Below are 18,292 nucleotides of genomic sequence, written 5' to 3' on the forward strand. Positions count from 1 at the left end.
TATTCTACTGATCTGTTCACTGTTATTCATATGTTTTCAGATGCTTCCCCAATATAGTTTAGGATCTCCTATTCCTCCATAGAAGCCTGGAGAGATGGAACGCACAGTGAGTAATTCATTATTCAATGTTTACTTTGTTCATATATACATTTATGTGTATAGATATGTTTTGTATAGCTATTTTCCCCTTGTTATGATTTAGGGACATGGTTTTTCTCTATAGGGGTGTATAGAGCATTGACAAAAAAATGTCTTTGGCTAGGAATGACTTTCTGAAGAGTCGTTAAATGTATGTTACTACTTCATTCTTTGGAAAGTGTACTTGGTTTTTTGTAGAATTTCTATATTGTGTTTTTTGGTTGGAGGTTGTCAGTCACAATTTCATATTCAAAATAATTCAAAATGCAAATTCAAGCAAGCTAATGCTTGCTAATGCTTACCAGAGAGCCCTTCTAGGAATCATTAGAAGTGGAATCATTCCAAAAACTTCCAGGAATATAAGCATGCTAATGCTTACAAATGGTGAATGGGCACTTTGTAGATTGAAGTCAAGACCAAATTGGATAGAGATTTTGAATCCTCCACAAAGGGCTTCCTCTTACTATAATGAGTCCAACAACCCCAGATTTAGCATTACAAAAGAACCTTTACTGACATTCAATTCAGTGGCCTTCAGCTTAGGAACCATGAGTGGGGAGTATCTATTTATGAAAAGTAACCTAGTACACGTGCCTGGCTCCAATTGTCATTGTGTTCTCTGTGTACATTCAAAAGCATGGGGCATATCACTTGGTAGGAATTGAGACCTATTGGGGGCTATATTAGCTATCCATTTTTGTCAACATAGAAAACCATTACTGACACAAGTGTCTTTTATAATTTACGAAACACTTACAAGTGAAATTCTACTACATTTGGAGGCTTTGTAGTAGAGTAGAGCTCTGCTAAATGTATGTTTGGTGTGTAAAAAATGCAATGAATAATATTTGTACATCAAAGGCAAGGCTGTAAGCCACTAATATAAGATGTTTTTGTATGGTCAATATCACATTTTCCTTAATCCTACTGTAAATTGAAAGGAGATGAAAATCAGTAAAAACATAGAACCTTATAGTTAGGTAATTTCCTGTAAGTTCCTTAGTTTGTAGTGAAAAAGAATAGTGTTTTGTCATGGTAAAATATATTTTTTGCATCAAAAAACTTTCCTACTTGTCCCTACCACATCAATTTCGTTATTTATTTTTAATATCAGTCCCATTGAACCAAAATTCCCACTGTGCTTTTGGTAAATATCCCTTTGGATAGGGTCATTCGTTTTCCTTTGGTGCCAAGAAATCGATGGAGTGGATTTTACAGAACCCAAGTCATTGAGAACTACAAACAGTTCAAGTTAGCAGTAGTTGCTAATTTCATCCAAGTGTTAGCAGTAGTTGCTAATTTTCAACCTGTTGGGAACACTTATTACATGAGTGTTTCACACTTATCCTACATGGTTTATTTCATATATTAGATGCGCCATATTTTTGTTTTTAATGTGCACTTTATATGGTTTTTTTTTTTCCCTCCTATTTAATATTACACTAAGGCTAGTGCACTTGTTCCTTCTAGGTTTTCTTCTTGATCTTCGTGGTATTTTTTATAGCTGGAAAAATGTCGAATTGAAGAATTTTTGGGGTTGTTCTATATTTTTTTCCCAGCTGGAAAGCTCCCTGTTTAGGGTTGTTTGTGTCCATATCCTACCTTAACTACAGAAAATTTGGCACCCAACAATATGTCTTCATGTGTTGCTTGCCAATGGTGGTATTATTTTTAACTGTAGTCTTTGCCAGCTTTAGTTGGAGTTGATCTGAATTTTTTGCCTAATATTATTTTCCTAAGGGCTGCCATCATGCTTTTTTAGATTAACTCATTTCACTAGGATTTCACCAATGTTCAAGTGCTTGTTGAAAAATTTACCAAAAATTGTTTAGATCATATTATTTGCACTAATTTTGAATGGTTTTCATGATTCTTTCCCTCTTAGAGATTCTTAGGAGGGCCCGCTTGAAACAATTTGTTATGGAGAATTTCCTGGCACAAGATTTTTTATGTTATTTAGTTAATATGTGAGATTAATGGCTGGTGGAATTTTCCATAAGGGCCACTGAACTAAGGTATTAGGATCACTTTATAATAGGGTTTTAAACCCTTCCTGGCCCCTTTTATAGGTTTTCTTGAAGACTCATGGACACTTCAGCTGTTGGATTGGATGGATTGTTCTTATGGTATACATATGGTTTTGTTCTTAGCAGACTGGACTATATCGGTTTTAGATGAAGGTGTTCTTGGTATTCACTCCACCTTACTTGGAGGCATTCTTCATATATTCAAAGGTTTGGTACTTTTGTATTAGATATTATATTTCATGATGTGAGTCTTGCTAAGTTGTCTAGAATGATTCATATTGGCTCTAACAAGCCTATGTGGATTGTTTATAAAGGCTCACAAATATCAACTCTTTTGATGCAGTTTCCACCCACATGTCTATAGGATTATCGGTTGACATGTCTTCTGTATTGTTCAAGTGTAGCAAGGGTTTTGGCTTAAAATATATGCTAGTCATCTCTTTATTATATTATATCTAGGTGGCTGGGACCAACCTAGATTAATGTGCTTGTAACCCTTCTTAGGGAGGGTATTCCACCTTAGAGTGTCTACAAATATTGTACAAATAAATTGTTTGATAAGGAGATAAGTGCTCTCTTATGCCAAATTATTTAGTTTCATGTGGTGTTTCTCTTATTCATGATCTTATCTTCTCTTTATGTGTAATTTTTTTTTATTGATTTAGGGTGTGCTGTTGGTTCTATTCGATCCATGTTTATCTCTCGTGATCTCAACACTTAGTGACCTCTTCTTCCTAGGGAATTTTGACAGGAAACACACCTTAATTATCATCTAGAGTTCAATTGTGTTGGGGTTCCTACAAACTAGCCACTGAGAATCGACCAACTTGTCAGCCATCCAATTCTGAAATTCATTTCTCCTTAGCATTAGTAGTTACATAAATGTTACCAACATTGAAAATTTAACTCTTTAATGGGTTTGTGCCCCACCCCACAACTAAAGAATGGATGGTAGAAACTAAAGAAACAATCTTCCTCTTGGCATCCATATGAATAGAAATAATATGACCAAATTTGAAATATCATTTAGGACCATTTGAAGACAAAGACAGTTAACTTTTGTAAACAAAAATATCTAAGTTACAAAGTTATGGATACGGGTACGATTCAAATCGGATCCAGATACGAATCCACTAGGTTTTTCAAAAGCTAGGATCTAGATATGCCAAGGAAACGACAAGTACAAATAATTCAAATATATTTTTTATATTTTTAAAAATAAAAATAAAAATTATAATTTTTATATTTTATATTTTATAATTTATATACATTTGTAAAATGTAATGCTTATATAAAAAAATTAATATATTTTATTAATAACTTTAAGATTAATATATTATTTATAACTATTAAGTATTAAGTATTCATCCAAAGTAATTAGTTTAAAATTACAGTAAAACATAATAGCAAGGATTATAAAGTTATAAACATAAATTAAATTAAAGGGACATGAACTATTTAGATTGGATTATAAAGTGAATTGGATTTATTAATTTAAAACGAATTTATTATAAACCATCCAAGACTAAACCTATGAGAGATGGAAATTTAAAATTGGCAACATAATAAGTTGATGTCTGACCTGGTCGGCCAATAAATAATCGCGTTATTCAACAATTTATTTTTCAATAATATTTCAAAAGTGCACACAAGCCACTAAATAATCGTGGGATTCAACAATAATTTTTTCAATAAGATTTGAAATGTTCTGACATGGGGGATCCAAAAATAGATTTTTCAATAATATTTGAAATGTTCTAACACACATTTTTTAACAAGGCTCTAAAGTGAACTGCGTAGATCCTAGTGGATTGGGATCCGAATCTGTATTTGATCCAGGGATCCGCAGATCCAACTACCCAGACCCACAGATCCGTTAACATAGAAAAATATTTAAACTAGGGATCAAATTTCTAATGTTGTGAACTATGAATTTTATACAAGGGTGCATACCTTCTTGATATCCATGAGGTCATTATCATTGTGGATTGGTAGTGATGTAGTCCATATTCTCTTACCTTGTAAGACTTCGGTGAAGCCATGCATTTAAGCCTATAAATTTGTATTCAATTTTCCATATTTGGAGCATTGGGTCATTTCAAATATTCCCCATTTGCTGAAATTGATGTCTTTTTAGCAATTGACACTATTATAGTGGACGCTTTCTTTCTTTATGTGTTCTACTTATTTCAGGTGACATGAACCCATATTTGTTATTACTTTGAGGAACATTTAAAGCTTGGTGTCGAGGAGTAGAATTAATAGAGAATTTGGGGCATTAGCTCTAAACATAATGGGAAAATTCTAAAATCTTCTCCTTATTGACTTTATTCGTTGATAATGAGGGGACGCAAGTCAAGTTATAGGTCTTAAGAAAAGGTGTGACTTTCGCATCGTAAGTCAAGTCTCATGCCCAAAGGTGTGACTCGTGACTTGTCGTCTGGCATAAGAAAAATGTCCAATCACTTGGTCGCTTGTGATAGGTTTAGATGGGTCATAGGTCAAAGGTCACAAAATAAGACCATATTTGACAAATGACTATGCTTCCAAATTGTGACCAATGACTTGTAAAAGTGTATAGACTAAGGGAAGGTCACAATTTCAGTTTTTAGTAGTTAATTGTGATTTTGGGAATAATGAAGGAAAACCTTGTTTTGGCCCCTTTGAGTCAACCTTGCTAGGTCTTTTGAAAACCATAGATAGGTTAGAGAAGGGATGAAACCCTAGGAAGCCAAATGAAAAGGAAGATAAGTAATCAAGTATCTGGTGTCTGAAAAATTATGTAAGAGTCGAAATGTTTTGTGACTATTTTTAGATATTGCACCTTCTAAGATGTGGTAATTTTCTGTGCTGGCCAAATTGACGGAACTATGTCTTTAGGGGGTTCAAACCTCAGTAACATGTTAAAGTTCATTAGTTTGACCACTTGACTAAAACCCAATGGAGACCTTGTAACCTGGTATAGCTCACTACAGTCTACAACACAAGACCTGTAAAATAACCTGCGATTTTGACAAATCCCTATGGATCTTCCCATTTGATTTTTTCAACTGAGATGGTATGGTAATTCTCCGGTTTGGGGTCGAATAATGTGCTCAAAGAAATGGAAATAATGGCTATGGGTGAGACAGACAATTTCTTCCCATATAGGCATAACATATTAGCATGTTGAACATTGTGTATAATGGCACAATTCTTCCATGATATGTTATGGAGATGGAGTGGTGAGGCACGTGGCTCTCATGTGAGAGCCCACATGGTCCATTGAGGTCATCTACATTAAATATTTTGATTCAATATCTGAGTTTACTTTCATGAATAGATACAAGGTTTCGTTTCTTTAATAACTTAGTTTTTAGTTGGTTGTTGTTTTCCCTTACATTCGCCCTTGAATATGCTTTGGTATGCATGCCCTGAAATAATTGTACAGAACTAGGCTTTGATATGCATGGTTTGAAAACAATTGAAATAGACGAAGGATGATGGATGTGATATTAAAGTGTGCATCCACTAAACATACTTCACTTATATTTGAGTTGTATATTCTATTCAATATGAAGATATACTTTCTAGACATGCCATTAGCATTGCATGATAGATCTACAGGATGCAACTGGAAAAGAGAAGAAACAAACTAATCCATTAGTTTCCATTGAGTAGATCTCAAAACTGGGGTATTTTTCCCGCACACATAACCCAAACATAACAACAGTTTGAGATACAAAATTTAATTCAAACCAAAATTACATCATAATTCGGGAGATGAAAAGTTCTTCTCTCAATATAACTAAAAAGGGTCAAACACGACCTTTGTAGGCATGTAACTCCACAACAAAAATAATATAAATCTTATCAGACCCAACAGGAAGCTGAAAACCTACACTTGAGAACTTCCCCTCAATCAAAGAAAAGGAATTCTGGATTCCTATACCATTGTACCATCCTTTGATTATTTTCATATGCACAAACCAACTACCAATTGGAGTCCTTCCTTTGATAGAAACTTTGCTTCACATCTATGTTCTTTGTAGACATGTATAAGAAAACTTATTCAACACAAAAAACACAGCTTTTTCCATCATCATATATAGGACTAAGTACCAATTTCTCCATTTTATAGATTTGTTTTATACAATTGATGACCACTATATTATCCCCATACACCTAAAATTTTGAGCCTCCTTCTTGCAACAAGTTATTTGAAACCCCTATCAAATGTGATTTGAAATTGATATAATGGATGAATTGAAAAATAGAAGGCCACATGCCCCATGTTAAGGTTGGGTGCCTTTGCTATCTCCATCAAAGAAACCCCAAATGTCAGTTTTGGAAATGGAATTGTGTGATAAAGTCCTTTGTGGACAAATTTTGGAGATATTGTTGAGGCAATAGAAAATAGATTTGGCTTGAATTGCACATTGATAAGGAGACATGAGACACTCTTCAAAAATTGCAACATTCCTCACTAGCCATATATCTTAAGAATATTGTTATTTCCAGGGCTCTAAATTCCTTTAAAGCAGAGTTTTTCTCCATTTTGTGAAATAATCCTCTACAACAATACCTTGCAAGCTATCCTTTGTTCTTGAGAGAAGGTCGATTTCAGTTCACATAGACCTTGCATAAGAGCAAGTAATTGTAAGGTGAGCAAGGGAAGTCTACCGAGACAATGTTTGTTCCTTCTTTGAAGGATACCCCATGTGAGTGCTTTGTCTCTGATAGGAAGCCATATAAATCTCTCATAGCTTAGAAGATATTTTATATTCAATAGTGGTTTCCACTTACATCGCATATCCTAAAATCTATTTTCAACAAACATGGCCTTGTATCCTAGATTCAAAGTGTAAAAATCCAAATGAGGATTTTTTCACCATATTATTTTTGGATGCTAGAGGATATCTAGAGGCTATTTGGTGATGTATTTTCAATTTAGATATGGATTGTGCTCAATTTTATTTTGGTTATGTGCACCCTTACATGCTATATAAGTGATCAGTTGTATTTTGTGGACTTGTGGTTGATGAAGGTTATAACTACTATACGAATGATGTAATATGATTTAATACATGTTTTTATGTTTTTTAACACTAATTTATCATTCTAAATTCTTTTGTTGACATATATGCATCAATATATATATAAATATATTATATTAAATTCGCTCCCAAAATCTCGCCTGACCCATGAGCTTTTAAAATGTCACTCCACACTTCCACTTCCACTCCCACTCCTAAGGAGCCATGATGCCACATAGCAATACCACACCATACCCTAAATCATTTATCTTTCAAAACTTGATAAATCTAGATTTATCAAATGTAATTCAAATGAGGAACTAAAAATGTACCTACATAGTTTCCTATCATAGGTTTTGTGGCATCGGCATGAGGTCCAATCACAACCAAAATTTTAATCTGATTTTTTTATAGGGGCAACAATCCCTCATTTTTCAGAAGAATTATACCTTCCTTGGCTACTTCAATAACCATCTCTTGATTTTGAGCACTATAGATTGGAATCTCGCCTACCTCAAAGAAACCTAATCTCATCAGAATCATATATATGTTTATTGAAGCTTTATCCATATTTGATTCCTTGGCATTTCCCTGTAGAACTATAGATTCTAGATAATCTGGATAGAACTATCCACAATCCAAGTCTAATCCCAATTCAAAGGAGAAACCCATGTAATGGAATGAATTATCCATTTTAATCAGACACTAGATTAGGAGAATAGATGGCCTATGCCTTACTCAAATAAAGGTGAATTATATCAAGGCCACAAGTATATCCAAAGCTAAGAAGCTCCTGAAACTTGAACCAGGGAATATTGGTTGGGAGGCAATAGTTCATGATCCTGAACTTATTTACTGAAGGCTGGGGACTGAACCCCTCGGATCACACTTATCTTTATTTTAGTGCTCGAATAATATCAATTGTTTCTTACCATTGAAAATGGACTTCTGTTCCTCTGGGAAGTGGGTCAATTTACCATGACTTTGTTGTCTTTGTTTCCTTGACATCTATATGGTTTGTTGTATTGTCACATTGTCTTTTTGTGCTAATAGCATTATTGGTGTTGAACCCACCTGGTTTTTCATTTTTCTATTGGTAGATGTTTAAGAAATCTCCTGACCATTTTAAATAAAATTCTAGGACATGTATTTATTATTTATATTAATGATTAGAGGAACCATTTTATTAAAAAAACCAAAATTTTGGTCCAAAATAATAAATAACGGAATTTTTATTACACCTATTAATGCAACATATACTTGTAGCAAAGTACAATTTTTCATTACTAAAAATAAAATAGAAAAAGAAAAAAATATTGGTAAAAAATGGTCTAATTCTATGACTGCCCATAGTGATTTTCTAAAGCATTTCTAAGAAAACAACTTCATGAAATTATTGAGTAGAATGGTGACATTAATTTACAAGTATAGGAGATGGTGACTGAGCATGGATTCGACTATGTAAGTGTTTGGCTACAAGAATGTTTCGTTCCCTTGTGAAGTCGTCATGCCTACTATAGCAGTGGCCAACCACCCTATGATGGGTAGCTCAAAGATGACAAGTTTTAGAAGACTTGTTTACTTGTGTGATTTTGTGTAAATATTTGATTCTATTAAACATCTGGTAGCTTCCTTGACAACTTCTGATTCTTTCCAACCACATTTCCCTTATTTCCTTTACCATTTTATGTTAGGTCACTATACTACTAGTGTAACCCCTTATTGTTATTAGTACAACCCCCTTATTATATTGTTGTGCCCATGTAGTCCCCATATTGTTATTATTGTGCCCCATAGAGGTCCACTATTGTTATTATTGTACCCTTACATTATTATTTTTATGTCGGCTCTTATTATATTATGACCCCTTAGACTCCTATATATAGAAAGGAGGTCTTGTCATTTGTATCATCCAAGAATTATTTATTTCTATAATGTGAAGGAGGTTATCCCCTTGAAGAGGCTGAATTCTAAGGCGTTTATATTTCTTTTCTATGTTTTTGTGAGCTTGTTTCATAAAATTTGGTATCAGAGCTTTAGATTCTAGGGTTTCACTGCTCCAAAATGTTCATCGTGGCATTTTCGCTATTACTTGTTCGCTATGAAGTTTCAGAAGCTACAAAAAACCCCATTTTAGAAGAGATCAGTCTGAACCTTGGCTCTAAATTTCAAATCTTGTCTCGCTATATTTTCAGAGATATGATCTGAGGAAGCTAGGGTTTTTGCAATCTCTAGAATTGCATCTCAAACAAGTTATTGTGGAAGTTACACTATAATATTTTATCTACAAATATTCAGAGTCTAAATTTAAAACCCATTTGAGCTGAAATCTTGGTGAAGCTCGGGTCTAAATCTCAGATATTTTCTCCCTATATTTCAGGAGATTAATTTGAGGAAGTTAGGGTTTTCTCAAACTCTCGAATTACATTCTAAACAGGTGATCTTTGGAAAATCTTCATAACTTTCTCTCTGAGAAACAAATTGACATTTCGTAAAAAGTTACAGAAAGAAGATAGCCTATAGTCTTCTCTATATATTTTTCAATCCGAAGGTTGAAACAGTGACACGTGGCATGTCGTACAAGTTCTCTTTACTGAAACATTATATAATCAGGTCACCTTAGGAGATTGAGAATAACTCTTTCTTGGAAGAACAATTTTGGGTTATCTCATTAAGTGGAAGAACTTACCCGCTGATGATTCCACATGGGAGGACAAGAATTTTATATAGAAGCATCAAGAACTACTCAAGCGTTGAGGACAACACTTTTTAAAGGAGAGGGGCATGTTAGGTCCCTATACTACTAGCGTAACCCCTTATTGTTATTACTACAACCCCCTTATTATATTTTTGTGCCCATGTAGTCCACACATTGTTATTATTGTGCCCCATAGAAGCCCACTATTGTTATTATAGTTCCCTTACATTATTATTTTTATGTCGGCTCTAATTATATTATGACCCCTTAGACTCTTATATATAGAAAGGAGGTCTTGTGATTTGCATCATCCAGGAATTGTTCATTTGTGTAATGTGAAGGAGGTTGGCCCCTCGAAGAGGCTGAATTCTAAGGCATTTATATTTCTTTTCTATATTTTTGTGAGCTGGTTTCAAAACATTTTGTGACTATCCTAGGGCACATAATGAATTTGCATTTGACTACAAATCTCCCATGTCTAGTGTTTTGATCCTTTAATATAGTTTTATTGGCATCTCCTTGTTTACTTACTAGCGATCAGTTGTTCTCCTTGATAATATAAAACCTATCAATGTCTTAAAGGTGTTAGTTCAGATTTAATTCTGTTTGATCTCAATTCAGTCATGAATAATTTGTGTTTGGATCCAGCTCGTCCACATCCATTGTTCTGTTGGTTTGCTTAGTTTTCGTGCCACCTTTGTTTCCTTATTGGAGATCTTCATGTTGCAATAGACTAACTCTCCAGAAATATCTGCAATTTGTCCACATCTGATAGTGACCTAATTTTTTACCTTGTGTCTTAGTGAGTTAGCTGACTTGTGAGATAAAAAACCTAAGTTTGATAGAATCATAACCATGCTCCAAACTAGCTCATCTCGTTGATCCAAGTTAAAAGTCTTCCTACTTCAAGTTAAAAATTTATCCTTCAATAACAAGATTTTTTTTTTTTTTCTTATAAATTCTATTTTTGTTGCTCAGAAATTACTTACAATCTACTACCCTAGCTTCTCTTGCTTCTCTTTCACATGAAAAATTAAAATTTAGAATTTTTGGAGATTGGGGTTTCCTGAAAAGTGTACTTGGACTCATAGTAAAAGTAAATAAAACAAAACATAATTTCCCTCTTTTCGGCCATTAGATTTGAAAGGGGATAATTTCCATGCATCCCTTTTAATAGGTGACATTCCTCGAACAACTAGGAACCTCCCCACGGTGCTCCCTGCACCTAAATTATAGGAAACATAGACAATGCAACTGGTACCATCCCTTGTGAAGCCACTTCTTGAGTGAAATTTGGTCGTCATGCCTACTATAGCAGTGGCTAGCCTGCGTGTGATGGGTAGCTTGAAAATGATTGGTTTTAGAAGACATGTTTAACTATGCTATTTTGTTTAAATATTTGGTTCAATTAAACATCGAGTAGCTACCTTTACAACTTCAGATTCTTTCCAACCACATTTCCCCTATGATCTTTTTCATTTTATGATTGTCCTTGGGAACATGATGAATTTGTGTTTGACTACAAATCTCCCATGTCTAGTGGTTTTTTCCTTCAATATAGTTTTATTGGCATCTCCTTGTTTACTTACCAGAGATCAATCATTCTCCCTGACAATCTACAACCTATTAATGACTTAAAGATGTTAGCTCAATTTACATTCTGTTTGATCTCAATTCAATCATAAAGAATTCCTTTTTTGATCCAACTCATCCACATCTAGTGTTTTTCTGCGTCACTTATTTTTGGTGCCACCTTTGTTTCCTTACTGGAGATTTTCATATTGCAATAAATTGATTCTCTAGAAATATCTGCAAATTTTCCACATCTGATAGAGATATGATTTTTGACCTAGAGTCTTAGTGAGTTAGCTTAATTGTGAGTCAATATAACTATGTTGGAGAGAATCATAACCTTGCTCCAAACTGGGTCCTTTCCCCGATCCAAGTTAAAAGTCTTGCTACTTCAAGTTAAAAATTTCTCCTTCAATCACAACAACCAGTTTTTCTATTTAGAAATTCTATTTTTGCTATTTAGAAATTCCTTCCAAGATACTACCATGGTTTCTCTCACTTCTCCTTCATGTGTAAAATGAAAATTTAGAATTTTGGGAGCTTGTGGTTTCCTAAAAAGTGTACTTGGACCCATAGTAAAAGTAAAAAAAAATGTAATTTCCCTTTTTTTCGCCACTATATTTGAAAGGGGATAATTTCCAGGCGCCCCTTTCAATAGGTGACATCCTTGGAATAGCTAGGAACCTCCCCAAGGTGCCCCCTTCCCCCAAATTATAGGAAACACAGACAATTGAACTGGTACCATCCCTTGTGAACCACTGCTTGAGTGAAATTTAGTGCATCAATGTTAGAGGTGGCTCTCATCAAATAAGACAATTTGATCATTGGGTAGTTAGGGACCTTATTCTACCATTGTTTCATCTTTTATGGAGTTTCTTGATCTTTTTGAAATGTTAAGTTTTACAATGCATATGCAGGTGTTCATTAAACTACTATTATTTGAAAACACACCCATGTCATATTTCTATGTTCTTATGTCTTTAGTCTAGTATCATGGGTTCACTGAACACGTAGTAACATGTATTGTAGATTTTATGACTTCATTACTACAAAACATTTTGTAACATGTATTGTAGATTATAAGTCTTCTAGTAATGTGAGGATGGTTGCATATTTTACTATTAGAAACTACATCTCATCTAGGAATATAAAATTAGAATGTGATGGACCCTTATCTTTCAATATAGGCTTTCCCAATGTTTTTATATTCTAAAATTAGGAACCTTTTCCACCATTGAAAGTCCACCTTTATGTTAATATGTAAAATTATGGAACTGTTTCTCTTACGCATATTGTACCTTTAAGCAAGTGCATTATGTCCATATTGGAGAAGGTAAGTCTTTAGAGAAGGATGTTCTGAATATGGAGATTAAATGTCAAAAACTGGTCTTTTTACCTTTGTAGAAAAGTCTTGTGGTTTATGTGAAGTATATCAAAGCACTAAACAAAGTCTAACATCATATCTCGAGCCTTAGTTTTTTCTCTTCTCACTCCTATTTGATCATGTTGTATTCATCTAGCATTTCTAAATGTGGAACTTCAGTATTTCAAGGACATAAAAGGAAGTGAATGTAGATGGAAACGTGCTATGACTGTAAATATGTTTCTCTAATATTTGAGAAAACAAATTTAACACTTCAAATAAATCATATATTTAGTGATCTCATGCTTATTTAGAAGAAAGGTTATTTGTTTTGAATCTTTCACATTCTTGCAACTCAACAATAATGATAGAATAACTAATTTTTTTATTGTTTAAGAATTTGCTAGAATTCATATTTTAGTTAACTCTTCTTTTGAATGTTGTGCACATGACTTTTATGGACAAATGCCTTAATCCTATTTAATTCTCCCAAGTTTAAGACGTTCATATTTTTTGGGATAGTTGATGTTGAATTTCAACCACATCCATCCTCTCAATTTGATCTTGGAAACCCTCCTGAAGCTCAATCATCAGCTCCTTTATTTGTTCTACATCACAAACTTTCCAACCTGATTACATAATTATTTAACGGGTTCTATCTGAGTGGAAGAGAACCTTATTATAAGAAAGAGGTTGGTGGTTCAATTCCACTATTCCCTATCATGAATTAATCAATAATATTGTAGTTTATTTTTAATCAAATACATTTTATATTGATTTATATCAGTGGTCAAATATTTTTTTTGGGTTCATTGTTCTATATTGCCTTTAAAGAGAGAAAATACAAATTGTCTCTATAAAGACCATATGTCTTTAATCGAAACTATTGTCTCTAGAGAGACAAAAATGAATTTGTCTCCAAGGAGACAAGAACAATTCTATTAAATATTTTCTTTATAGAGACAATTTTTTGAGACATTAATTTGAGACGCCCACATAAAGACAATATTTAAGATAATATATATACATATATATATTTGTCTCAAGTTAACACAATTTACCCAAAAAATGTCTTAAAACACTTCTTTGTGTCGTAGTTGTAATTGTCTCTAAAGAGACAAAAATGAAAGTGTCTCTACAAAGACAAATAAAATTGTCTCTAGAGAGACAATTGAAATTGTCTCTTAAGAGACAATAATTCCAATGTCTTTATAGAGACAATAATAATGTGTTCTATATTGTCTTTATAGAGACATTGTTTTAAGACAATAATTTTGAGACACCCGCTTAAATACAATAATTAAGACAATACAAAAGTTTCTTTTTGTCTCAAGTTAAGATAATTGACTCGAAAATTGTCTTAAACTCCCTACATGTAGTAGTGAATTGACTCAAAGTCTTAAAAACCTCATGGTTACCTAGATTGTCTAGAGTACATAGCTTAAACTTGTAATTATAATTCCAAGAAATATTTTTTGGATTTTCAAACAAAATTGATGAAACTACATGGTCATAGTGTAGAATAGTAAGACTACATGAAATGTATTAACAATAAGATCCTTGGCCTTAACTCCGGGGTTATTGTCATGCTAAGATATGCATGAACATGGCATGTCCATGGCTAGGTGGTACTGTTTTTGAAGGCTCTTTTCTTTTCAATTTCCTTATATAGCTGAGGCCAACGATCTTATTGTTAATACATCTCATGTATTATATATATATATATATATATATATATATATATATATATATTCACCAAATGAGATATATACATGGTTTTTATTTTCACCATATATTATATATACATAATTGACATTGGAATATTCACTTAGCATTGGAATTGAGATATTTTATTTCTGAGCCTCACTTTTATAAATATTTGTTGTCGTTGGCTCAGGAATGTTAGGATGATCACAATGAGATCATTGGATTTATTAATGAGCTTTTACATAATCATTGGCATATGATGGATCTATTTGCCTTCCTTCAGAGGTCACAAGGGGCTTCAACTGCAGCTTGACAACCTTGAAGGGAGAATGGCACATATGGAGGAACATGTACATCAAACCTTAATGGCCCGAGTGACCCGACTCCAGGTAATATGGATGCTAAATGTTGTGTGTAGGTTGTGTTTTGATACTTGAGCGATTTTGGTCATTTTGGGCAAGTTGGATATGGTCCTGAAGGATTCTCCTTTTATAGTTAGTGTATTTTTGTCATTACCATATGGCCAATAAGTTTGGTAGGAATGAGGCCAATGGTGTTTTGAAACTAAGCTCCTCTCAATGTAACTTTTTATTGAATTAATAAAATATTTTGGCTTACATATATATAAACTTGTCATGTGAGTGTAACATGGGTCGTAGGGAGGAGTAGCTCTTATACTACTCACTTACGTTACAATCCAATTGGGGTTAGCAGGAGTGGGACACGGTGGTACGGAAGAGTATGTTTCATCCGGCGCACTATTTTAGTCCCACCAAGATTGACGAGAGTGGGAAATAGGTGGGATTTCCATTGAGGTAGCTAGTATCCATCTTTCATACAATAAACCACAAGAATAAAATAAAAATTAAATATAGATTAATATTAATTAACATTACATATTAAAATATTTCACTTATAATTTATATTGTACATTTTATTGTTCATATTTTTCAAATGTGAGATATTAATTGTAATTTTAGAATTGAATGAGTTACTCAATCTTCTTATTTTCTTATTACAGAGTAATTAATTTTATTTTTTAGCTTCAATTACATGTTATTTTTATAGTTGAATGTGAGAATAATTTTTTTACCAAATCTCCTTGATGCTAAGTTATAGGGTTTTATAATGATTTAATTAAAACCAAAAAAATATGTATATTCATTTTTTTCTTTTTATAATAGCATATATTGTCTTTTCATTTATAACATGTTTCATTTTTCTTTAAAGAGACATGTCTTAACTCGAGATTGAGCACCAAAGGAATTACACATCTCCATGTAGAATTAGTCTCAAAACACGATAAGGAAAAAACAATATTTGAATAAAAAATATTTGAATAAGCCATATATTAGTTATAAGAATTAAATATTATTAATAGTTTCCAAGATATTTAGGAGGGGCAAAATTTTGTAACATACATCAAAATTTATAAACTTAAACCAAAATTTACACCATGAAAATAATTCTATACTCTTTCATCAATCCAATGCTGTTCTTTCTCCACTAAAACAATAATGGCTACCTCATGTATATTTTCTAATAATTCATGACATCATTTATGAAATTCATGATTCTTATTTGTAAAATTCCTCCATCTGCATATATTTTTTTTTTATAATTAATCTTCCCACATTCCATTATAATGTTTATTCAATTCGTACTTGTTGGTTTATTTTCCATGGTAACATTAAAAATTACCTTAGTTTATGTGAACATAAAGTGGTCTAGTTTTTCTATGTATACATATAGAATCTTGGTGTTAACAATTCTTGATCCATTTAGTTATTATGTGACATCCTAGGCATATCGTTAAGAAAGCATGTGGGTTGTTGACATGGCATCTTCTTTATCAATTCGTTGAATGGATCCATTTCCTAATGTTAAGGAAAATGACTAGGATATAAATAGTGAGGTGTGAATGTTATTATAACTTCTTATTATTAATTGGATGCGCGTTGTAACTTTAACGTTAGTGTTTCTAACTCTGTATTTGGGAAGAGTGTGGTCATATAAACAAAGCTAACCCCCGCTTCTAACTTATCATTTAACTTTATTTCGTTTTACCTATCCTGTTACTGTAATGTCGTATATTGGACTTGATTCTCACGTTGAATGGTTTGCGTCATCTAGGCCAATCCCATGTGATTTTCACATGGCTTATGGTAATCTCCACCCTGTGATGGTTGGATTTGATGTCCTCTCATCTAACGGCTACTATGGTTTCTTCTTCTCTCACCCTAGTGATATGGTTTGTAACATGCCTCATTCAAGAACCTTCCTATTTCACTCCGCCTGTTGGCTCCCATAACAACGTCAAGATGAAGAAGGAGACACTCACAACTATGTTTTTGGTCAAGGTATTATGACATACCCTAGATCCTTGATGCCTCTAGTTCCCATTGAATCAGGTAAACTTTTCAAAGAAGCTCGGTTTCAAACTTATTTAAATGATCGGGTTTTCTTTCTTTCTAAAAAACTCACTAGTTTTTGTTTTCTCCATGTCAATGTCCAAACCGGAACACAAATGTGTCATCACTATCATTTCTCTAATTCAGCCAGGATTGGCTTAAATTTTCCTTCCAGTTTTAGCTTTGTAAGTCATTAATTTTTTTTCCTCATTCAGCTAATAAATATCCCCACAGTGATTTATTAAGTTTATTTCAGGGTCACTTGTACAATCTATGGTTTTTTATAAATTTGACAAATATACCCCTAATTACTATTATGCAGGAACAGGGCAACCCTTCTTGGTGCGCTTCCTAGTGGTGGATCATCACAGTATCAGTGCTCTGATTTAGGTAAGTGTATTATCCTTAGTTTCAATATGAAATTTATTGTAATGTTCCTCTGACGTTATAGAGTTATTTTATTCGAGTGAACCATTTTCATTTTTTTCTGTCTTATGCTGCACATGTTAGGAAAATACTGGCTCGCGACAGGAGACTATCCTTCATAAGGTAAACAACATTTTATTGAAGGTTTTGTTTCCCATTTTCTACATGTTTATTTGATCCTTTTTCTCCAATGGGGTTAGCAACAATCCCTCAATTGTTCTTCTGCAGGTACCTCCAGCCCCTACTTACTCAAGAGTTTTTCTCTTTCGGGTCCCAACATGGGTTCAACTGTTGTCGTCCATTGGTTAGCTACTCTCAATCGTGCTAGGTCAGTTATTTCACATCACCTTTTCTTCTCAATGGAGTATTTCATGCATATTAGGTACAATTGTGATTTCTCTCCTATATAATGTAGCTTCTTCTCTGCTAGGATTGTTCTTGGCTTCCTTTCATTCTTTCTAGCCTAAGCACATAATTATGAGCTGAAACCCTTATTTGTTATGGGGTTAATTTTAATATTCTTCCTTTATGTAAATATTTAAGAGGGAATTTACACCTCTGTCTAGAACAACACTCATACTTTCACTGGAATGTCTAGGGGGATATTATTTTAAGAGATATACTCTCTGATTTCCTTCCTAATTTGAATATAGGAGTATTTATTTCTTTATAGTCTTTTCATGTGATTTAATTGTTCTTTCTCTATTTCTAATTTTTTTTGGATAACATTTTCAATCATGGGTTATGGTGAAAATTCTATAATTTCTGAATTGAATCTAGAAGTAATGTTTACGACTACTATGATGAAATATATCATTTTCATATAGTCCATGTATGCACGTATCAATAGTAAATCCCACGACTCCATTCCATTATATTGGTTAAGGAAATGTTTCTATTTTCCATAAGATATTAAATGATTTATTTTGATATAT

The sequence above is a fragment of the Pinus tabuliformis genome, chromosome 8 (assembly GCF_031772625.1).
Source record: "Pinus tabuliformis cultivar Carrire ecotype Pingquan chromosome 8, CPIR1, whole genome shotgun sequence".
NCBI lineage: Eukaryota > Viridiplantae > Streptophyta > Pinopsida > Pinales > Pinaceae > Pinus > Pinus tabuliformis.